The sequence below is a fragment of the Bos grunniens genome, chromosome 16 (assembly GCF_055505025.1).
Source record: "Bos grunniens cultivar Pamir isolate PY7600 chromosome 16, Bosgru_T2T1.0, whole genome shotgun sequence".
NCBI lineage: Eukaryota > Metazoa > Chordata > Mammalia > Artiodactyla > Bovidae > Bos > Bos grunniens.
In genome coordinates, this window is record NC_141180.1 from 39,926,542 (window position 1) to 39,950,424 (window position 23,883).

The 23,883-nt window shown below is 51.3% G+C and overlaps 1 protein-coding gene across 7 annotated transcripts in view; it reads right to left on the minus strand.

Moving 5' to 3' along the window:
- The window catches only part of DHRS3 (dehydrogenase/reductase 3), a 51,240-nt gene that overhangs the window by 18,715 nt on the left and 8,642 nt on the right, over nt 1-23,883 (minus strand). The window contains exon 1 of one of the 7 annotated variants that reach the window (XM_086344613.1): nt 16,755-18,007. The exons of the other annotated variants lie outside the window; for them this stretch is intronic. The gene's annotated coding sequence lies outside the window, so the exon portion shown is untranslated. Of the gene's footprint in view, nt 1-16,754; nt 18,008-23,883 lie in introns of those variants that run through there. 7 annotated transcript variants of the gene reach the window in all.

A 23,883-nucleotide genomic window follows, 5' to 3' on the forward strand; every position in this document is an offset into this window, starting at 1 on the left:
TAAGGGCAGGAGGAGAAGAGGGCAACAGAGGATGAGATGGTTAGACAGAATCACTGACTCAGTGGACATGAATTTGAAAAAAAAATCCAGGAGATAGTGAAGGACGGGGAGGCCTGGCATGCCGCAGTCCATGGGGCTGCAGAAAGTCAGACAAAACTTAGCAACTGAACAACAGCAAAGCACACAGATGAGAGTGCGCTGGGCCTATTTGTGAACACCCTGCCTCCCCTATGAGCTTGAGAAGTCCTCCGGGGAGTCCTTAATCAGCATCCAGCATGGGCCAGGTACAGAGTAAAAACCAAGTGCTATCACGTGACACTGGCCCCAGGAGGGCTTGAGAAAAATCTGCTGACCAGAGAACAGTGAGTGCCTCTTCTCCACCCAGGGCTCACAGGAATGCCTGGCCTTGGCGTTCATAGCTGGAGTTCAGCTGGGGCGCATGGTCCCACCAGAGACGTGAGCTGGGTGGTCTCCGTGTGGCTCCCAGGAGGAGCATCTGTTTATAATTGGCAGATCCAAGTCCCTGGGCAGGTCTTTGGCAGACCTGCTTGTGTCCCATGGGCCCCGGGTTTTGGAGCAAAGTAGTGCTGAGCTGGCTTCTCAGAAGGAAAGAAAAGACCCATCGGAGACCCCAAAGCGTGGCAGGGTGGGTAGGGGTGGGAAGGTCACGATGTGAAGAGTACATAGCTCTCCCCCAAACTCAGCACTTCCAGCAGGAAGATGTGAACAAAAATCCACCCTGTGGCCAAATGAGAAGAAGCGAGCAGCAAAACCGAGTGTGTGATGCAGAGCAGGGCGCCAGCAAGGAGGGGCTGAGTGGACGTGCCTGCGGGCTGGCAGGTAGTATTTGAAACACTGACACACACTCCCAGTAGGTACGTATATAGAGCAGGTTACATTCTGAGTTTTCTGCTGTTTCACATCCCTCTCTATTTTCAAAAACGGACCTCTCTGGTGTTTTTTTGTTTTTAATTTAAAATTTTTATCTCATTTATTTATTTTTTGGCCACATGGCATGCAAGATCTTAGTTCCCAACCAGGGATCGAACCTGTGCCCCCTGCCATGGAAGTGGAAGTCCTAACCACTGGACCACCAAGGAAGTCCTGAGACCTCTTTCTTGGGCAGAGGAGCCTAGAACATGGGCTCAGGAGCAAGAAAGGCTGGGTTCAATTGTCTGATCTACCATCTACACAAACCTGGAAAACCCACTTAACTTCTCTATAAATTAAAGTTGTAAAGCATCCACTTGGAAAGGGGCTGGGAAGATGACGGAAGGACTTGATAAATGCTGGCTATTATTTTTGTCATTGTTATTGTTCAGCCACTAAATTCTGTCCGACTCTTTTCGATGCCGTGGACTGCAGCAGGCCAGGCTCCCCTGTCCTCCACGATCTTCTCTAGTTTGCTCAGATTCCTATCCAATGAGTCAGTGATGCTATCTAACCATCTCATCCTCTGTGCCCCCTTCTCCTTTCTTATTACTATTACTACTACTATTATTATTAACCCAGGAGCAGAAATAGATCCGCCTTGCTCCCAGAAGTTTCCTTTATCCTCCTCAAAGTTCTTTTCTGGTGGCTCAGATGGTAAGGAATCTGCCTGCAGTGGAGGAGACCAGGGTTCAATCCCTGGGTGGAGAACATCCCCTGGAGAATGAAATGGCACCTTATTCCAGTATTCTTGCCTGGAAAATTCCATGGGCGGAGGAGCCTAGCAGACTACAGTCCATGGGGCTGCAAAGAGTTGGACATAACTGAGTACATGAGCAATGCATCCTCCAGAAAACTGGAGTCATGGGGTGATGGATACCTTTGTTATTGCTGTTCAGTTGCTCATTCATGTCTGACTCTTTGCGACCCCATGGACTACAGCACACCAGGCTTTCCTGTCCTTCGTCATTTCCCAGAGTTTGCTCAAACTCATGTCTATTAAGTCGGTGATGCCATCCAACTATCTCATCCTCTGTCATCCTCTTTTCCTCCTGCTCTCAATCTTTCCCAGCATCAGGGTCTTTTCCAATGAGTCAGATCTTCAGGTAGCCAAAGTATTGGAGCTTCAGCTTCAGCATCAGTCCTTCCAATGAATATTCAGGACTAATTTCCTTTAGGATTGATTGGTTTGATCTCTTTGCTGTCCAGGGGACTCTCAAGGGCTTTCTCCAATACCACAGTTCAAAAACATCAATTCTTTGGCTTTTTTTATTGTCCAGCTCTCACATCCATACAAGACTACTGGAAAAACCATAGCTTTGACTATATGGACCACTGTAGGCAAAATAATGTCTCTGTTTTTTAATATGCTGTCTATATTCATCATTGCTTTTCTTCCAAGGAGCAAGCGTCTTTTAATTTCATGGCTGCAGTCACTGTCCACTGTGATTTTGAAGCCCAAGAAAATAGTCTGTCAATGTTTTCACTGTTTCCCTGTCTATTTGCCATAAAGTGATGGGACCGGACGCCATGATCCCAGCTTTTGAATGTTGAGTTTTAAGCCAGCTTTTTCACTCTCCTCTAACACCTTCACCAATAGGCTTGTTAATTCCTCTTCACTTTCTGCCATAAGGGTGGTGTCATCTGCATATCTGAGACTGTTGATATTTCTCCCTTCAAACTTGATTCCAGTTTGTGCTTCATCCAGCCCAGCATCTTGCATGATGTACTCTGCATATAAGTTAAATAAGCAGGGTGACAATATACAGCCTTGACGTACTCCTTTCCCAATTTGCAACTAGTTCACCGTTCCATGTAAGGTTCTAAATGTTGCTTCTTGACTTGCATACAGGTTTTGCAGGAGGCAGGTAAGGTGGTCTGGTATTCCCATCTCTTTAAGAATTTTCCACAGTTTATTGTGATCCACACAGTCAAAGTGTAATCACTGAAGCAGAAACAGATGTTTTTCTGGAATTCTCTCACTTTTTTATGATCCAGTGGATGTCGGTAATTTTATCTATGGTTCCTCTGCCTTTTCTAAATCAAACTTGAACATCTGGAAGTTCTTGGTTCACATACTGTTGAACCTAGCTTAAAGGATTTTGAGCATTACTTTGTTAGCTTGTGAAATGAGTGCGATTGTGTGGTAGCTGGAACATACTTAGGCATTGCCCTTCTTTGGAACTGGAAAGAAAACTGACCTTTTCAGTTCTATGGCCACCTTTTCTTGTCCTGAGTTTTCCAAATTTGCTGACATATTGAGTACAGCACTTGAACAGCATCATCTCTTAGGATTTGAAATAGCTCAACTGGAATTCCATCACCTCCACTAACTTTGTTTGTAGTGATGCTTCCTAAGGCCCACTTGACTTCACATTCCAGGATGTCTGGCTCTGGGTGAGTGATCACACCATCATGGTTATCTGGGTCATGAAGATCTTTCTTTTATAGTTCTTCTGTGTATTCTTGCCACCTCTTCCTAATATCTTCTGCTTCTGTTAGGTCCATACAGTTTCTGTCATTTATTGTGCCCATCTTTGTGTGAAAAGTTCCCTCGGTATCTCTAACTTTCTTAAAGAGATCTCTAGTCTCTCCCATTCTATTGTTTTCCTCTATTTCTTTGCATTGATCACTGAGAAAGGTTTTCTTATCTCTCTTTGCTATTCTCTGAAACTCTCCATTCAGATGGGTATATCTTTCCTTTTCTCCTTTGCCTTTAGCTTCTCTTCTTTTCTCAGCTATTTGTAAGGCCTCCTCAGACAACCATTTTGCCTTTGGCCTTTCTTTTTCTTGGGGATGGTCTTGATCACTGCCTCCTGTACAATGTTACGAACCTCTGTCCATAGTTCTTCAGGCACTCTATCAGATCTAATCCCTTGAATCTATTTGTCACTTCCACTGTACAATCATAAGGGATTTGATTTAGGTCATACCTGAATGGCCTAGTGGTTTTCCCTATGTTCTTCAACTTAAGTCTGAATTTTACAATAATAATAATGGTGGATGCCTAGAAGACTCCAACTTGGGGTTCTTTGCCTCTTTGCCTCACCTGTGGACACAGCCTTGACCAGGGCTGAATCCCCAAATCTTAGAAAGTGCCCGTTCCCATCCTTCTATCAGACTTAGAGGACCCTCCCGAGTTCACACTCCTGACCAAGACCTAGGAAGGAGGAGACCAGGATGAAAAGCATCCAGCTGCGAAGCAGGCTGCCCGTCACCTGTTAGGAGGATTTCTTGAAGGAGAGGTTTTCAAGCTGAGCTCTAGGGACCCTGGGGGTTCTAGTGAGGAGCTTCAGGGGTTGCTGATGGGTGGGGAGCTTGATAGACACAGTTCCAACCCACCGCCCCCCCCCATCCTCCACCCCGCAGAGCAGTGGCACTTTCATTAGGCTTCCATAATAGCCATTTCCACAAAGATTCTGTTGCTAAAAAGAATAGAGTTTGAATGTTACCACTCTGGATTATAGCCTTTTTGCTCCCAGGATGGACTTTTTTTTTTCCACTAGAAATGAACCCAGGTTGGAAGCCTCTAGCTCTCCCTTACTGGGACTGCCAGCCTGCCACTCCTGCTTCCCCAACAAGCCAGCAGCCTTTCTTCTTCCAAAAGGCACCCCTTCAAAATTGACAACAGAGATTGCGTAGCACTTCCAGGTGTCTCCTTCCTGGATTTCAAATTAATTAAATAATCTATTTTTGTTCACACCCTGAGGCATGTGCAACTTCCTTGACCAGGGATCGAACCAGTGCCTCCTATATTGGAAGAGAGGAGTCTTAACCACTGGACCACCAGGCAAGTCCCGGTTCCTGGACTTTCTTTCTGCCATTCCTCCTGGGAGCCCTGTTTCCAGACTCTACAAGCCCTGACTGCACCCTGCTCTTTAAGAGGCCTCGAGTTCATTACCTGTGTCCCACTGTTGACCTGAGACCTTGGCAGGTCACCACTGGGCCTCTCTCTTAAGGACTTAGGCCACAGCCTGCCTTCCCCTCCCGCTCCGGCACCGCTGAGCTCCCAGAGCAGGCCTCCCACGGAGCTGCGAGTGGTCGGATCGCACAGGCTCGTCCCCTGCCCGGGCCTGCCGAGAATGTTCTGGCTACTGCTGGCTCAGCTGTTGGAGAGGATTGTTTTGATGCTCCTCAAATTAGATCGCCCAGCGGTGTCCTCCTCCCACAAGTCGCTGACCACAGCCTGGAGCCGGGCAGAGACTTCCTCCCGGCCGCGGTCCAGCCTGGAACGGGTCCCCTGGGAGGCACAGGGATGACCACTAGGGCTTGCGCCAAGCTCAACACCTGCCGTGGTCTCTCACCTCGCCCTCTGACAGCTCTGGCGGGGGAGGGGGGGCATTGTACCCATTTCGTCCAGGAGAAAACCGAGGCACAGGGTTACAAGACCGGCTGTGCGATATACCCAAAGTTACTCAGCTGGTAGGAAGCTGAGCTAGAACTCTAACCTACACGCCCCATCCTGAGCCCTCCTCCTCTGTCCTTCACCTGCAGGTGCGAAGGGACCCCCTAAAAGGATGGGTCCAGTCACTGCACAGGTGTCACCAAGCACATCCAAGGGGCGAGGACTGGACAATGGGGAAAGAAGGAAAGACGCTGCCTTGTCCTGGTACAGTGCCTGGCCTTGCTGACCAAGTACTTGCTCAGTGATGACAGTGATGATCCTCGCCCTGCTGTAAGGACACTGGGGGTCTTTAGAGGCTGAGATGGGAGAAGGGGACAGGAGCTGCTCCCCTGAGGATGGTGCCCAGGGCTGGTGGTTGGGAGCATCCTTGCTTCTGTCGCCTCCTCCCCTGCTGCCACTCTGGGCTGAGCCCCGTCATCCCTCACTTGGATCACAGCCATGGCCCACAGAGGTCTCCCAGCTTTGACCTTTGCCGCCGTGCTCCCACCCCTGCCTCAGTCTATCTCAACACAGCAGCCAGAGAGATCCTTCCAGAACTGTCAGACCCTGTCACTCTGCTCACAACTCCCAGTGGCTCCCCGTGTCACCCAGAGTGAAATCTACAGTATTCACTATAGAACACTAGTTCACTAGTTCCACTGTAGTGAAGTCTAGAGTGACCACAAGTCTCTCCTGCTCGGATGTGCCCCCACCTCTCTGTCCTCAGCTCTTCCCCTCTCAGGGCTGGCTGGTCTCTACCACGTTGGTCTCCTTCCTGCATGACCACCCAGCCCGCTTCTACCCCAGGGACTTTGCACCAGCTGTTCTCTGTCCTCTTTGCCCAAGTAGCCCTCTTCTCACGTCCTCTCTTCTTACAGATTCTGCTCAAACATCTCTTTACATGAGGGACCTTCATGTAAAGTCCTCCTGATCCCCAAAGACTCACTCCCCAACACTACCTCTGCTTTTTTAGGATAGTTTTTTATTAATAGTCTTTATTTCTTAGAGCCTTGAGATTTCCTACACACTCCTGCCTGCATATATGGACAGCCTCCTCCACCATCAACATTACTCACCAGAAGGGTACCTACATTACAGTTGATGAACGCACACTGACATATTATTATCACCCAAAGACCATAGTTTACAGTGAGGTTCACTTTTGCTGTTGTATTTTCTGAGTTTTGGCAAATATATAATGACATGTATCCACCATTGTAGTATCAGAGAGTGTAGCTTTGCTGCCCTAAAAATCCTCCAGGGTTTCCTATCTTTCCCCCCTACCCCTGGCACCACTGATCTTTTTACTGTTTCTATAGTTTGGCCTTTTCCAGAATGGGATATAGCTGGAATCATCTAGGATGTAGCCCTTTCAGGCTGGCCTCCTTCACTTAGTAATATGCACTTGTGGTTCCTCCGTGTCTTTTCACAGCTTGATGGTTTATTTCTTTTTGATGGTTCATTTCTTTTCAGCACTGAATAATATGCCCCTGTCTGAAGGCCCCACAGTTTATTCACTCATTCACCTTCTGAAGGACTTCTTGGTTGCAAGGTTTGGCAATTAGGAATAAAGCGGCTATAAATATCCCTTGTGTATGTCCCCGCTTTTTTAACTTCCCAGATCTCTTTTTTCTCAGTCCCTGAGACACATGATGTATGCCTCCACGTTGAATGCCTCATGTCCCTGAGGACAGAGGGCGCCCTTGTCAAAACCTAACACGGCCACCTGCCAAGAGCTACAGTTCAGAAACCAAGTGTGACAACTCAGTTAAGTCCCATCTCATCCCTGAGTGTGATTCTCGTGAACCTTTCTGGTTCTGAGACCACTGGGAAAATCCTCCAGGGAAACCAAGACTGACTCTAAGGGAAAGCCGAGTAACGTCTCACTTCCAGCCAGAAACCCAAGGGCTGTGCCTCCCCACTGTCTGCCCTCGGCCCACACGTGGCAAAACTGAGTGGGTGGGGAAAATCAGGCCAGAGTCACTGGCGGAAGCCCCATGACCACTGTCCCAGTTCCTCCACTTGGACTTCCTGATGGTGAACGCCAGGTGACCTTGGGGGCGCTGCCAAGAAGGGGAGAAGAGGGGCAGCATTTGCAGACCACTCTCCAACCCAGTGTATGTCTTCAGTATTACCATCCTGAGAAATGGGGCCATACTTCCAGTGCTCAGGCAGGCTGAGTAACCCTTGCAGGCTGTGACGCCAGAAGTTTCAAGGCAACACTTGAGCCTGAACTCTGAAGCCAAGCTTTTTCACTATTCCCCGTCCCGCCTCATTCACTCATTTGTTCTTTGACTCACTCATGTGAGGCATAGTTATTGGATGCTAGGCACTGTTGGAGGCTCCGAGGTACAGTAGGAAAGAAATTCACCCCACTCTCCTGGTGTTTGCTTTCAGGTGTGTATGGGGAACAAGGGGACCAAGAGACAATCAATGATGGACCATACAATATATAAAGGTGGCCAAAAGTGAAGGAAAGGAACAGGAAGCTTTGTAGGGGGGGTGAAGAGAGTGATCATGCAGCGGGAGTGGTATTTAGCCAGGAATGGGGACAGGGAGGGGCTTCCCAGGTGGCTCAGTGGTAAAGAACCTGCCTGCCAATGCAGGAGACATCAGAGACATGGGTTTAATTCCCGGGTATGGAAGATACATGGCAACCCACTCCCATATGGCCCGTATTATCTCATGGACAGAGAAGTCTGGCAGGCTACAGTCCATAGGGTCTCAAAAGAGTTGGACACAACTGAAAGTAACTTAGCATGCATGCAGGTATGGGGACAGGGAGAGCCTGTCTGATAAGCTAACATCTGGGCAGAGACTCAAGGGAAGTGAATGAGGAGGCCATGCAGACATCTGGGGAAGGAGCATTCCAGGCAGAGGGAAGAGCCAGTGCAAAGGCCCTGGGGTAGGAATAAGCTTGATGTGTTCAAGGGACAGCAAGGAGGCCAAGTGGAAGAGCTGAGTGGGAGACATGAAGCTGGGGCTTCCTAGTGAGGTCGTAAGTCCTTCAGAGGGTTGTGCACAGAGAGTGGACAGCTCCACCTGGACTCTGGAACAAGTTTCCACTGCAACACTGGGGGTTTGGAATGGGGTCGAGAACCAGGGCAGTGACCACAGCCACGAGATGGATGGAGGGGAACGGGCCGAGGGGAGGGGGTGTGTGCTTAGGTGAAGGTGATGGAGGAGGAGGATTCAGCAAGACTGCAGGTTTGGGCTGCCAGGAGAAGAGGGGTGCCCAGAGGACCCTAAAGTGTTTGACCTGAAAAAATGGAAGGGCAGGGTTGCCATGAATTGAGACCCCAGGCCTCCCTCTCCTGGGAAGGCCGGCTTTGGCAAGTCCCAGGTTCGGAGGAGGAAAAGAATGATCCCCAGGTTCCTTCCGCTTCCAAAACACCCAGCTTAAGGAGGGGGAGGAGGGGGCGGTGACGGAGGAAACAGTTCCAGGTGGCCAGGCTCCTCAGGAAGAGGGTGCCTGGGGCGGTCCACGCAGGCCAGCTACCCACCTAGCGTGCCCGGGTAAACACGCCAGTTTCCAATAACAAAGTGGCGGGCCACCCCAGCCCGCTCCGCGCGCAGGGAGGCGGTCCGTGCTCACATGATGGAGTGAGGGGGTGGCAGGAGGAGCCGCCGGGGGGAAACCTCAACGAATCTGGCAGGAGGCTCCAGGAAGTCCTTCTGAAAGTGGGCCCCGAGCCGGGCGGAGGGTGGGGCCCGCGGGGGGCCCGCGAGGGGGTGGGTGGGGCAGGGCTGCAGTCCTCCTAGGTGGGGATGGGGCTGGGCTCCCAGCAGGCGGACGGGGAAGGGTGGAAAGGGGAAGGGAGGGGGCTGGGAAGTAGATGGGGAGGGTGTGGGGCGGGGCTGCGTCCCGGAGGTGCCGGGTGAGGAGGGGCTTCGCAGGTGGGGGCTCGGGAGGGTTAGAAGGGGCTTCGCGTTGGGATGGGGTTGGGGATACAGAAGGGGCAGGGGACAGTGGGGAAGAGAACGGGGTTGGGGTCGCGGCGTGGATGGGGAGGGGGCGGGCGGGAGTCGGGACGTGGACGGGATGGGGCCAGGGCGGAGGGGGAGGGGCCAGGTTGGGGTCGCACGCGGTGGGGGCGGGGTAAGGAAAAGGTCCCCTCCCGCTCCAGGGACCGCCCGCGCTTCCTCCCTCCGGCAGAGCGGTAAACAAACGCCGTGATGTCACCCGCGCCGCTGACCTGCGGCTGAACCCGGAGCTGTAAATGAGATGCAAGGTGCCAGCAGCCTCCGGGCCGCGCGGCCTGCGAGCCACACACGCTCCTCCGCGCCGGCCCGAGGTTCCCCCAGCTGCACACACGGACAGGATGCTGCAAACGCCACCAGACATTGCAACACGCAGCCAGTCTGCTGGCCGCGGCGTGAACCTTCCCGCCGCCTCCTCCGCCGCCCCCCGGCAGGCACCGGCCCAGCTGGAGCGCGGCCTCCCTCCTCCGGAGCACGCCTGGGGGCTGGCAGCTTCCACTCATGTGGGGTCAGCTCTCCGCTAGGCACCCCACCGTCTGCCTCCCCAGGGGGCTTCCAGACCAGAGAGCTGGGCCTCGACTTTGGGCTTTTTGCCCAACAGGTCGGAAGTGCCTGCCTTTGCTCTCGGCTCTCTGGGAAGCTCATTCCTTTTACGCGAGGCCGGGGGCGCTGGAGGCCCCTTTTCCAGGTGGAAGCCCATGCCCAAGAGTCCCCTGGCTGCCCACCAGCTTCTCCCTCACTCTACAGGGCAGGGGGCCACCCTTTCGGCCCTGGACTGCCTACCCTTTGCAGCCCCCTGGCTCTTAACTGCCCTTGGGGATGGAAATCCGCCTGGCTGGGGCCAGGAAGGCCAGTACTCTGTTCTGGAGTTGATTTGCTGTGTGACTTTGGAATGAGTCACTTGGCATCTCTGGGCTTCACCAAATCCCACTGGGGAAGTGGGGAGGTTTGAAACCTGCCTCCCTCTGCTAGTGTGGGGAAGGTCAAAAGTGCAAGAAACCCTCACCAGGCTGCCAGGGCTGGTGAGAAGCCTCAGGTGCAGGGGCCTGGCCTGTTGAGAAGGTAGAGCTGCTCAGGGAAATCGGGGCCAGCCCTCCCTGCTCCCAAACTCAGGCTTCCGCCTTCACTGTGAGAAGCTGGGGCTGTGGGGACATACTGGTAAACAGTCTCCGGGGCCCAAGGAGCCCACACACTGGCTCCCCTACGTGGACCCCACTAACTCAAGTCCTTTAAGAAGTTGGGAGAGCCTAAAATGACCGTGGATCTTTCAAAAGCATCCCAAGAACCCAGCTCATAACGCCAGAGCCCATTCTAGCTTCTCTTTTACTGAAGTTAATATTTGGGGTCCCTGGTGGCTCAGCTGGTCAAGAACCCACCTGCAATGTGGGAGACCTGGCTTCTATCCCTGTGTTGGGAAGATCCCCTGGAGAAGTGAATGGCTACTCACTCTAGTATTCTGGTCTGGAGAATTTCATGGACTTAATAGCTAAATCCCTGTCTCTCGCATCACCCTGTTTTGTCTTTCCAGCATTTTGTCACTATCTGAAAGTTTAATAGTTATTTGCTTGCTTGCTTCGTCTGTCCCCCTCCCCCAATGCGCACTCGACAATGTAAGCTCACCATGCACTCGCCCGCACCTGGCTTGGTCATCAGGTACCTGGTGAATATGTGAGTGGAATGAATGAAATCATCTTGCCTCACGTGTGATATGGGCACTGACATCCCTGGAGGGGACCTTGGGAGGAATAAAGTTGACAGCCCAGGATGTATGGCTATCATGAGGACCAGTCACACCACTTGTTGGGCCTGAGAAAAAAAGAAACTGTGTGGCTGTCAGGTGAAAAAATTATTGAGAATTTCAAGATGGTGACAGCAGGGTACTGACAAGTCCAGGGCCCTTGTGAGCCAGGGGTCGTGTGTGACAGCTAGGGTCACACACCCAGGAATCCAGACAGGGTGTTCATACATAGGCGGGGAGTGGGGAGGTGGGGGGATTGAATGCCAAGTCTTGGGCTTTCCACACCTTCACTGGGCTGCAGGAAACTCAATCCAATAGTTTCTCCTTGTTGCAGAATGGATGACACTTCCCACACAGACAGCTGACAACAGCTAGCTAATTGAGGGTTGTCTGTGCTCCCAATGGAAAAGCAAAAGCAGGCAATATGGAGGCATGTAGGATTTAGGGGCAACGGTAAGCATGTAACGGTCATTGCCCTGGTTAGCATTTAGTCAGGAGCTTCTCTAAAGTGCTACAGTGAGGCCCACAATCCAAAAAGCTCTAAAATCCTTTATCCCCCCTTAATTAGACCCATACATTTAGGCAAGTCCACAAGGGGCTGTGGACCTGAGCTGCTGGCCCACTTTAGAGATAAGGCACCAAGGTCCTGGCAATATCAAGGGCGCGGCCAGGAAATGGCTGAGCTGGGACCCTGGCATCACTTCTGGGAGCTGCTGGTGAAGGTGAGAATACAGCTGTTGTTTAGGGTAGAGAATGACGGCCTTTTTATAGGGGCAACTCTTTCAGCATCCCCTTTCCGACCCCAACCTGAAGCCTAGAGGCCCTTGAGCTGGTGTGTCCTAGGGAAGCCTCCAGCTAATTAAGCATTATTTATGGACTGGCCTCTTGAAGACAAGCTTTAAATTACTTGCAGGCTGTGCCAAGGTAACTGTCTATCCTACCGGCTATTAATTAGGAATCAGTTTAATCTCTGCTGGACGAAGGTCAAACACTATGGAGTTGACCCGGCTGGCTGGCGTCACACTATCAGACTGAGGATCTGGGCCTGGAGGGCTGGGGGACTCAGGGGAAGTGGCAGGACATTGCAACGGGAAATGACCTGGTCAGCACATCCTGCAAAGGCCAGGATGCTGACAGCAAAGCCACGTGGGCCTCGGCCCAGGAAGCCAGGCAAGGTGGGGTTTCCCTTTAGCACCAGCCCTGCAGAAAGTGGATTTCAGTGGTCCTCAGAGAGTGCCCCAGCCCTCCAACAGCAGAGAATCCTGCTGGAAATTCAGGCTTCCCTCACCTGCCTGGTCATGCAACCTGTAGAAACCCTTCGTAGCTCCCTAATGCTCTTCTAGGGCCTCCCAGGTGGGTGAGTCATTGGTAAAGAATCCACCTGCAAGGCAGGAGATATGGGTTTGACCCCTGGGTCGGAAAGATCCCCTGGAGAAGAAAATGGCAACCCACTCCAATATTCTGGCCTGGAAAATCCCATGGACAGAGGAGCCTGGCGGGCTACAGTCCATGGGGTTGCAAAAGAGTCAGACACGACTTAGCAACTAAACAGCAACAGTGCTCTTCTAATCAAGCCCCGATTCCAGCCCATGGCCACCGGGCTCTATGAGCTCTGCCAGGCCAGACTCTCTTATCTCCGGCTTTCCAGACATGCTCATCCCCTCTGCCTGGAATGTTCGCCTTCCATGGCCTCCACCTCAGTCTTGATGCCTCACTTTAGACCCTGCTCCTAGCCGTTGCCAGCCTTCCTTCCCCAGAAGCCAGATTGCCTGGATACAGATCTCAGGACTGTGTGTGCTGTTAAGCAAGCATTTAACTTCTGTGAGGCTTTGTTTTCTCATTTTTAAAATAGGGACACAGGACTTCCCTGGTGGTCCGGTGACTAAGACTCCATGCTCCTGATGCAGGGGGCCGGGGTTCCACCTCTGGTCAGGGAACTAGATCCCACATGCCGCAAGTAAGATTTTTTATGCCACAACTGAAGACCTCGAGTGCTGCAATGAAGACCTGGCATAGCCAAATACATAAATATTTTTTTAATTAAAAAAAAATAAAATAGGGACATAGTTCCTCCCTCATTGAGTTGTTCTGAGGAGCAAATCAGATTGTTCCTGTAAACAACTTAATGTGTTGTTGTTGTTTAGTTGCTAAGTTATGTCCAACTCTTTGCCACCCCATGGACTGTAGCCCCGCCAGGCTCCTCTGTCCATGGGATTTCCCAAGCGAGAATATTGGAGTGGGTTGTAGTTTCTTTCTCCAGGGGATCTTCCCAATCTAGTGACTGAACTTGTGTCTCCTGCATCAGCCAGTGGGTTCTTTACCGTCTGAGCCACCAGGGAAGTTCCACTTAGTGTGTAGGAAGAGTTTTATTAACAATGGCAAAGACTGATTGGAAACCCCTCCCTTTGCTCAGAGCTGCATCCCACTCCATCAAAGTGTCTATCATGCCTCAGTGTCACTGAGAGCCATGGGTCCGTTCTCCCAGCTAGCCAGAAGAGGGACCTGTGCTTTTCCCCTGCGATGCCCACCCGGTCCCTGTGACCTAGGAGAGCCCCCTGCACACCCTTCCCCACTGTCAGATCCACCCCCATAAGAAGCCTTCCAGGATGACCCATAGTTTTCTTTTCTGTGGAGCAGCTGCCAACCCAGCGTGGGGTCAGTTCAGATCCCCTGTTGCCGTTTTGTCCTCCAAGGACAAATCCCACAAATGACACTCTACTGCCCTAGCCACACTGCCAGCCTCTCTGTGTGCCTGGTGAGGGTGGATGGCACCTGGAAAAGAAGTTTGCATTCGGCAGGTATTCGGGGCTTATCCAGCCAGTGTTTTCTGAGCCCCTGGCTGGCAACAGTCTCCTGGGAGGTTGAGACTAGCACTGTCATATAATAGATGAGAAAACTGGGGCTCAGAGAGTGTAGCCAGCAGAATAATGACTTCCTCCAGAACGTCAAAGGCTTCCCAGGTGGCTCAGTGGTAAAGAATCTGTCTGCCAATGCAGGCGATGCAGGAGATGCAAGTTCAATCCCTGGGTCGGGAAGATGCCCTTGGAGGAGAAAATGGCAACGCATGCCAGTATTCTTCCCTGGGAAATTCCATGGCAGAGAAGCCTGGTGGGCTAGTCCATAGGGTCGCAAAATAGTTGGACATGACTTAGCAACTGAGCACACCAGAATTTGTTTTTCAGTCACTCAACTGTGTCTGACTCTTTGGGATCCCATGAACTGTAGCCTGTCAGGCTCTTCTGTCCATGGAATTCTCCAAGCAAGTATACTAGAATGGGTTGCTATTTCCTTCTCCAGGGGATCTTCCCAGTCCCAGGGGTTGAACCCACATTTCCTGCGTTGCCAGGTGGATTCTTTTACTATTGAGCCACCAGGGAAGCCCTGAGCATATCAGGATGCCCATATCCTAAACCCCAGCACCTGGGACTATGTTAACTTACACAGGAAAGGGAGATTTAAGGCTGCAGATGGAATTAAATATGCTAATCAACTGGCTTTAAAATAGAAAAACTGTCCTGGATTATCCAGGTGAGCTCAGTGTAATAACAAGGGGCCTGAGAAGTGGCAGAAAGAGACAGAAGAGAGAGGGAGATGTGACCACGGAAGCCGGGTTAGGGTGATGCAATCTTGACGGCTTTGAAGGTGGAGGAAGGGGCCATGAGCCAAGGAATGTGGGCAGCTTCTAGAAGCTGGAAGATGCGAGAACATGGATTTTTCACTCCAGCCTCCAGAGGGCACATAGCCCTGACACCTTGATTTTAGCCCGTGAGACCACTGTTGGACTCCTGACCTCCAAAACCGCGAGAGAATGAACGTGATTTTTAAGCCGCTGAGTGTATGGTTTGTTTAGCACAGCTGCGGGAAGCTCAGGCAGAGAGGTGGAGAGCCGGAGAGCTGGGTCTGAAACTGGAGTTTGTCTCCCAAGTCTGTGGGCTTCCAGTGGCACGGCAGGCCCTCCCTCATGCTAACCTGTCAGCATCACTTAAAACAAACCCTCTATTGGACTTCCCTGGTGGTTGGGAAATCCCATGGGCAGAGAAGCCTGGTGGGCTAGTCCACTGGGTGGTAAAAGAGTTGGACACGACTGGTGGCTCAGTGGTCAAGAATCTGCCTTGCAGTGCAGGGGACGCGGGTTCAATCCCTGTTCTGGGAAGATTCCACATGCAGCTGCGACTAAGACCCAATACAGCTAAATAAATAAATAAATAAATAAATATTTAAAAAAACAACAGCAACAACAACTCTCTGTCATAAAGATATGCCCCAGAGGCTTTTGTAGAGGGTGCACGAGAGGGGTTGCAAGGAACAGTCAAACAGGAGCCACAGCCTCATCTTCACGACCAGGACTTTTCATACAGTATCTCATTGAAATCTCCTTTTATAAATGAGGAAACTAAGGCTCAGAGAGGTCTAATAACTTGCTTAGGGCCACTTAGCAAGTGAGTGGAAGAGCATGCATGTGAATTTTGGTTTGTTGACTCCTGAGCTCAAAATCTGAATCACAACTGTATACCAGCTCCTTAAAAAAGAAATAAAGCTAAACTTAGGTGCACACACATGTGCACTCATGCACACACACACACATACCTGCCAACCTGAAGGCGCAAGAGCTGGCCCCCAAACCAGCACAGCCAGTCAGGAGGAGGAGGAGGGCAAAGCTGTTCCCAGCCCACACTGCCCCGTGACCCTGGCAGGAGGACCCCTACTGCCTCGCTGTGGGTTCACCAGAGAAGTGGCCTGGGGAGGTGAGGCAAGGCTGCCCCCTCTGCCAAGTGAGACATGAGGACATGGCATGTGGGAGTCGAGGGTGGCCTGACTCCATGTGGGTGTGTCTGCCTGCCTGCAGGAAGGTCACGCTGCCCTTTGTGGTCACGCTGGCTCCAGCCCCAACTCCCCATGATGACCTGGGATGGGGCCTGTGAGAGCTCAGGGCATGCTGGACCAGCCAGCTGAGTTTGACACTGTCCCCAGGCCCCTGGGAGAGATCTAAAGGCACCCAGAGACTCTGCTTCCAACCTTGGAAGGACTCTGCATCAGAGAGCCAGCTTCTCACACCCGGGGAAGCGTGAGTAGAAACAGTAGCAAAGGGGCCTCCTTTACTTTCCTGTCCAAGTGGCCTTACATCTTCCAGAAAAGGATACCAAGAAAGTTTGTTGACAACCTGCTGGACCACCATAAGTGGCTGCTCAGAAGGCTTCTTTGAGGTGCAAACTCCCTGAGAGCAGACAGGTTTCAGTTCAAGCCAGAAAAGTCTATCCTGTCTTTTTTGTTGGTAAGTGTCAGTAAATGACCTGATAAGGTCTGCAGGACTGGTGGCTCAGTGGTAAAGAATCTGCCTGCAGTTCAGGGACACAGGTGACTCGGGTTCAATCCCTGGGTGCGGAAGATCCCCTGGAGCAGGAAATGGCAACCCACTCCAGTATTCTTGCTTGGCGAATTCCATGGACAGAGGAGCCAGGTGGGCGACAGTCCATCGGATCGCACAGTTGGACATGACTGAACGACTTAACACGCATGTCAGTAAATGACCTGATAAGGTCTTCAGGACTAGACCTGGGAGGACTGGCTAAGAAATGCCTGGAGCTCCTGGACGTTTGTGCCTGAGATGAAAAACTGAATTGGTTCCTCCTTAAGAAGGAATACTAGACATCCACTCCTGATCCCCTTGCTCCTGGCAGCAGCAGCCCCATGTCCCCCACAGAAGTCCACCTCCACACTTACATGCTGTGGCTTGGTTGTTCCTCTAGCTCAGAGTCACGCGCGAGACCCACAGCTGGCCAACTAGCGATTACACCATTGCCAGTGTCTGCTTCAGCCCAATCCAGCCACAATCAGAGAGACTCAACTCCTGGACCCTGGAAAAGTTGGGAGGAAGATACTGATCTGCTTGCTCCACTGGGAGCTGAGGGGGTTTAAGGCAGCAAGGGGCAGATGTGAGCAGTCCCAGGGTGGGGAGGGCCTGCCTAAGGCGAGACTGAGTCCGGACAACACTGTTTGATCTCCGGGAGCCAGGCTTGTGCTCATGTCCTTTAGACCCATTTAAATTCCCAGCAGCTAAAAGCACACGTTGCATGGACTCTGCTCAGGGCTGTCAATGTGATCTGTTCTGTAAAATGATTAACTGAGAGGCCACAAAACTCACTGGTTCAAGAGCAGACGCCCAGAGTTCAAATCCCACGCGGTCTGTCACAAGCTGTGTGATCTTGCTATGGACCCTCAGAATCTGGACCAGTGAAAAAGATGATAGGGCTTCCCTGTTGGTATAGTGGTTAAGAATCCACCTGCCAACGCAGGGGACATGGGTTCGATCCCTGGTCTGGGAAGATCCCACATGCCTTGGCACAACTAAGTCTGGTGCACCACAACCATTGAGCTCTAGAGCCTAGGAGCTGCGACTTCTGAAGCCCGCGTGCCCTAAAGTCCATGCTCTGTAACAAGAGAAGCCCCTGCTCACTGTAACTAGAGAAAGCCCGTTTGCAGTAACGAAGACCCAGCGCGGCCATAAATAAATAAAAACAAGGGGGATACCAATTGGGAAAAAAAGAAGACAGCACTGCCCACACTAGAGCTCACTGTGAGGAATAAATGACTTTATTACGTGTCAGGTGCTGGCACATAGTAGGTGCTCAGTAGACATGGATTCTAACTCGCTATGATGGATCAGTCATGCTTTCACGCAAGCAACAAAGATTTATGAAGTGCCTACTGAGTCCCAGATACTGCTGGGTGCTCAGGACACTCAGGGAGTAAGAGGACACATCCCTGGCCTCCCAAGGATCTCACAGCCTTTTGGAGAAGACACATGGCAACAAGCAGCCACAAGCATGGGGAGTTGCCATGGTAACCCATGACTTTGGCCTCACCGCAGCCCAACCCTGACCAATTGAGCTACTTGGACACAGAGGTGAAGATGACTAATGGGGAAGCTGGGTGGCTGTCTGCGGAGTGGGCAGCCAGGACCAGAGCAGAGGCCCGGCCTTTGACCAGCCTCTGTGCCTGGACTGGAGAGGGGCCTGTATTGGACCAGCCCTTGAACACGAGGAAAGGGGCCTCCAGTATGAGGGACGATGCCAGGCTCTGAGCCCTCCCTGGGGAAGAGTGATTCATTCTTACTGACTTCTAGACAGGGTCAAGAGCTAAAATTCCCAAGGGCTTCTGTGACAGGAGCAAATTTCTCCCTTTCCTGCCGACTCCCAGAACCAGACTGAGTCTGGCCAGCGGGCTCTTTGCCTCTGTGCCCAGCAGAGCACTTGGGCCAACAAGCCAGGGCTGGGGGTGTCCGCTTTCTCTCCGCCCCCATGCCAACCAGAAGGAGCCATCATTTCTTGCAAAACCTCTGGTGCTGAACTAGGAGGTTTACATATATTATTTCACGGAATCTTCATACTTTCGTTTTTCAGATGGGGGAAGCCCAGAGAGATGGTTATTACCCAAGGTCACACAGCAGGTTGCTGGGAGGCTTCCTAGGATTTAAAGGATTAGGAACTGGCTCCCAGCAGCCCTGGCTAGCATCATGAATGGCAAGAGTGCTCTGGCCAGTGGGCTGGTCTCCACAACTTGAAAGACCTCAGCAGCTGTGACACTGTCCACGGGCCAGTCCTTGGCTTTGGGGCTGGAGTGGCCAAGTCGCATTCCCCCAGGCTGGGAGCTGAATGTGGGCTGGGTTCCCTTCGGAGGCTGGCTCAGTCCTGGTGGAGTAATTAGGGCTTCTAGCTCCTGGGTTGCTTAGTGGTGGTGTGGGGGGCCTGGTTGAGGGCTGAGCAGGGCCTGGGGTTCTATATGCCTGGGCGAGAAGAGGGAACCCTCCCTTGAGGGGCAAAGGCACAAGCTAGAAAGGCATGCTTCTTCACCTTGGAGTAAAGAACCCAAAGTTGAGGACCCAATGAAATGACACATGGCAGATTCCCATTATACTGGAGTGGGTAGCTGTTCCCTACTCCAGGGGATCTTCCCAACCCAGGGATTGAACCCAGGTCTCCCACATTGTGGGTGGATTCTTTACCATCTGAGCCACCAGGGAAGCCCAAGAATACTGGAGTGGGTAGCCTATCCCTTCTCTAGCCAATCTTCCCAACTCAGGAATTGAACTGGGGTCTTCTGCATTGCAGGCATATTCTTTACCAGCTGAGCTTCCAATGAAGCTCCAAGTAAGGAGCAGCTAAGAGAAAAGACCCTGATGCTTGGAAAGATTGAAGGCAAAAGGAGAAGGGAGAGGCAGAGGATGAGATGATTAGATAGCATCACCGACTCAATGGACATGAATCTGAGCAAACCCCGGGAGATAGTGAAGGACAGGGGAGCCTGGCGTGCTGCAGTCCATGGGGGTGCAGAGTCAGGCAGGACTTAGCGACTGAACGACAAGAGAAGTGTGTCCTAAGTAACTTCCCGGAATAGTTCCTTTCAAGCCTTATGTTTTCCTTCTAAGTAATGGCATCCTTTCAAAATACACACAAAAATCTCACACAGAATTCTAAGCTACAAGACCTAAGGAAGCTGAGTGAGTTAAATGGAGATGAGGACCCCTGGGAATCCCATCTGTTCCACCTCCCATGGGGTCCCACCTTCTTGGAATCCCTTGGGTGCTTTGGAACCCAGTTTGAAAACTCGGTCCTAAAACCTCAACTGGTGTTGGGGTCTGCCTTGAGGCTGCTGGGGTTCAGATGGCCCAGAGCTCTGTAGAAGACTGAAATGCAGACAGGTATCTGTAAGCACTTCCCAGGAGTATGTTTCAATGTGGACAAAATAATCATATGGTTCATTGCTCAAAGTGCTTTCTTAGCCCCTTCCTTGAAAGGCTACTGAAAAGGGGTTTCAAGATCGACTTCCCCAAAACAGGATGTGGCCAACAGAGTCAGGAAAGCTTGAGCCCAGTGACCTTTGCCAGGCTGACTCTTGTTGGCATTAAGTATTACCGGGCCACAAATCTGTATTGTCCACTCTGGCTTGACCTTGGCTTTGGGTTGCAGTACTCCAGAGTCTCCTGCCTCTGACATAGGCTCCAGTTCTGGGCCCTGAATCAGAGCCTCAAGTTGTTGGATGGGTTTTGATTGGATCCAGTCCAGAGGTTCTTAACCTGGTGTCTGGAACAGGCATCAGGGGGACCCAATGATCTCTTAAAAGTATAAAAATTTGTCTCTTTGTGCATTCTTCTTCAGACTGGGTTTATATTACTTTCTCCAGATTCTCAAAGGGCTCCACAACCAGCAAAAGTTTAAGACTTACTGCAAACCCTTTAGTTGCCACCTCCTTCAAGAAGTCTTCTGAGATTTCCTTAATTTACAGTGATCTCTCCCTTCTCTGAATTATCAGAGCTCTAGGTCACTTGGGAGGATCCAGCTGGGTGACCTCGAGTTTAGATGGAATAAGCCGGCACTCACTCATTCCTCAAAGTTGGCTTCCAGCTAGAGGTGCCACCCTGGCTGTAAATGCATGAAATACAACTGTGCTGCTTTCCTGCTTATCAGTTACGTGTTCAAAGCAAACCCTGATAACCAATGACTACCTTAATCCTTTGGAAAGTAACCCACTCATTGTATGCAAATACTGCTGCTCAGTGCTTAAAAAAATGTTTTGGTGAGGTCAAACTTAAGTACATCCTGTTGACTCCTGGACTGCTCATCAATTCTCTTTCCAGAACCCTCTGTGTACTAGGTAGTTCCCATTATTGAACAGCTTGTCACTTGACCTCTCCATAACCCTGACTGGGGTGGGCTGGGCCAGGCTGATAATATTTGACCCAGAGGGAAAGGGCCTAGTGTTGAAGCTAAAATCCTGGGTTTGAAATCTGCCTTAGGCCAACCATCCAGGGCAACTCACTTCACTTGCTGATGGCCGTTGTGGAAAACAGGATGGAGGGTTCCCAAAAAACTAAAAATAGAACTACCCTGCTGCTGCTGCTGCTGCTAAGTCGCTTCAGTCGTGTCCGACTCTGTGCGACCCCACAGACGGCAGCCAACCAGGCTCCCCTGTCCCTGGGATTCTCCAGGCAAGAACACTGGAGTGGGTTGCCATTTCCTTCTCCAATGCATGAAAATGAAAAGTGAAAGTCAAGTCGCTCAGTCGTGTCCGACTCTTCGCAACCCCATGGACTGCAGCCGACCAGGCTCCTCTATCCATGGGATTTTCCAGGCAAGAGTACTGGAGTGGGGTGCCCTATCAGTCAGCAATTCCCCTCCTGGGTATATATCTGGGAAAAAAAAATCAAGGACACTAATTCGAAAAGGTACATGCACCCCAATATTCATAACAGTGTTATTTACGATTGCCATGATACAGAAGCAACCTGAGTGTCCATAAACAGAGGAGTGGATGAAGATGTGGTGTATATCTATATCTATATCCATATCTACACACACACACACACACACACGCTGGAATATTACTCAGTCATAAAAAAGAATGAAATGTTCTCACTTGGAGGGCATTATGCAAAGTCAAATAAGTCAGAGAAAGACACACACTATATGATATCACTTACATGTGGGATCTAAAAAACACAACAAACTAGTGAATATAACAGCAAAAAGCAGACTCACAGATATAGGGAACAAATGAGTGGTTACCACTGGGTGGGAGCAGCAATATAAGGATGGGGGAGGGGAGGTACACGCTATTGGGTATAAGGCAGGCTCAAGAATGTACTGTATAACACGGGGAATACAGCCAACATTTTGCAATAATGGTCAATGGAAAGTAACCTTTAAAAAGGATATAAAAATTTAAAAATTATTTTTTAATTGGAAAAAAGAAAAGAAGAAAAGCAATGGGTTGCTGATCACACCTGCCTCTGGGCCTAGACAGGACAATGAATGTGAAAAAGCCCTGTGGAGTCAATCCTGTAGGCCACCACAGTCACACAGGGTATGCACCAATGTCTCAAGCTGTCTGGGGAGCCCAAGGAAGCCCTCAGCATCCATTTCGGGTCTAAGTTATGACTGATGGCCAGAATGAAGGATGTGAACACAGGCCTGCACCTTCCTATTCCTCCTCTTCTCTCTCCAGCATCCTGGAAAAACCCCACCAAAGGAATGACCCAGCCCCTGAAGGACTCTGCTGAGGTCAGGCTGAGAAGGGCTGTCTTCTTTTAATTTTTGAGCATTGGTCGATTGAAGCTGGTGGCCTCTCTTCCTCTTGGCCCCTGACTCTGTCTGGGTCACTGACATCACTCTAGTACCAATGGTTCACAGAATCAATGGGGTGGAAGGGACCCAGGTGATCATCCAGAACCCAACCTCTCCTGATGCAAGAATCCACAGTTCCCTCACTGCAGCCTGCTGACCCCAGAAAAGCTCTAGAGGGTGGGAAGGTGCTCCCGGGCCCCAGCCTCGTGTGGACCTCCATCCACCTGGAAGGCAGCTGATACTGTCTCCAGCCCCTGAAGCAGTCAACCAAATGCTTCTGGATTGGCCATCCCACCTAAGTCATGGCTTCTGGTCCTTGTCATTTGGAGCCTGCTCCCTGGGTGCCCCCCAGTTGCTCAAGGACCTTCTCAAAGTGTTGACCGATACTGCCTACAATGCTCCTGGGCTCCCTTGACATAGTAGAACTGAAAAGTGTCTCAGGGCACCAATACAGTTGCTTTCATTTTCTTTGCAGAGGGAGTTTGCTCAGGGCACCAATACAGTTGCTTTCATTTTCTTTGCAGAGGGAGTTAAATTTCTGTTGCCATTAATGTCATCTTACTGAAGCTGACTCCTCTTTCCAGAGCATCAGGGGCTTTATTGGAGACGATCATCACACCAGGATGCTTTGCTCAGGGCACCAATACAGTTGCTTTCATTTTCTTTGCAGAGGGAGTTAAATTTCTGTTGCCATTAAAGTCATCTTACTGAAGCTGACTCCTCTTTCCAGAGCATCAGGGGCTTTATTGGAGACGATCATCACACCAGGACGTAAGTGCCACCAGAGAAAACCTTGTTAATGTGGCTCCCTGTGGCAGCCCTAAGCCCAGCTGCCTAAATCGAGGAATGAATTTGACATAGTCACAGTTCCCCAAGAGCCGTGTCACCATTTTTCACCCCAGGCATCCGCAAGCACAGATCACGGCTTGCTGAGCGGAGCTTTCCCCAGCAGACTCTGAGGCCTGGATCCCGGAAGACTCGCACCCATCCCTCCAGGGGTACACCAGCCTACCCAGATCTCCCTTCAGCCCACATACTTCCACTGGACTAAAGATATCAACAGCAGTGTCTTCTCAGATCCAAGCACCAAGCTGAGAGCAGACTCAAGCTTTAGAATGCCCTCAGAAGGGAGCCAGGCAAGTCTGGTCTCAAGTACTTAGAGGAGCCCAAGAAGCACCCCAACCCCTCTCCTGCCCTTGGCCTGCCACCCCCTCCACCCCCCCCGACCCCACCTCCCTAAGTGACCTGGCAGAGACTTGGGTTAGATCCTGTCACTTCTACTTCCCTTTGCAGAACAGCTCCCAGCTTCACTTGGAGCCAAAGCCAGAGCCGGTTCTAGAGACTGCTGGCCCTACCTGCCCTGCCCTGCTCCCCCAGCCCGCCCCCTGCCCTGCTCCCAGTCTCCTGCCCTGCTCTCCCACCCCACCCCTTCCTGTTCTGCTCCCTGACCCCCCATTACTGGCCCATCCCCTGCCCCCTACACTGCAGCCCTCATTACTCACTCTGCTCCAGCCACAGTGGCCCCCTCCCAGCTCCCCAGATATCCCAGGTACATTTCTTTGTCTGTCTCTTCCCTCTACCTGGAACGCTGCTCCCTCCATTCCCATCAGGTCTGTCACTGGACCTCATTTGTTTCCTCCTTACTGTGATGTAACGGGCTGTTTTCTGTATCCTGTTTTTATCTGTCTCCCTCACCAAACTGCCGACTCCACTTGGGTGGGGACTGGTGT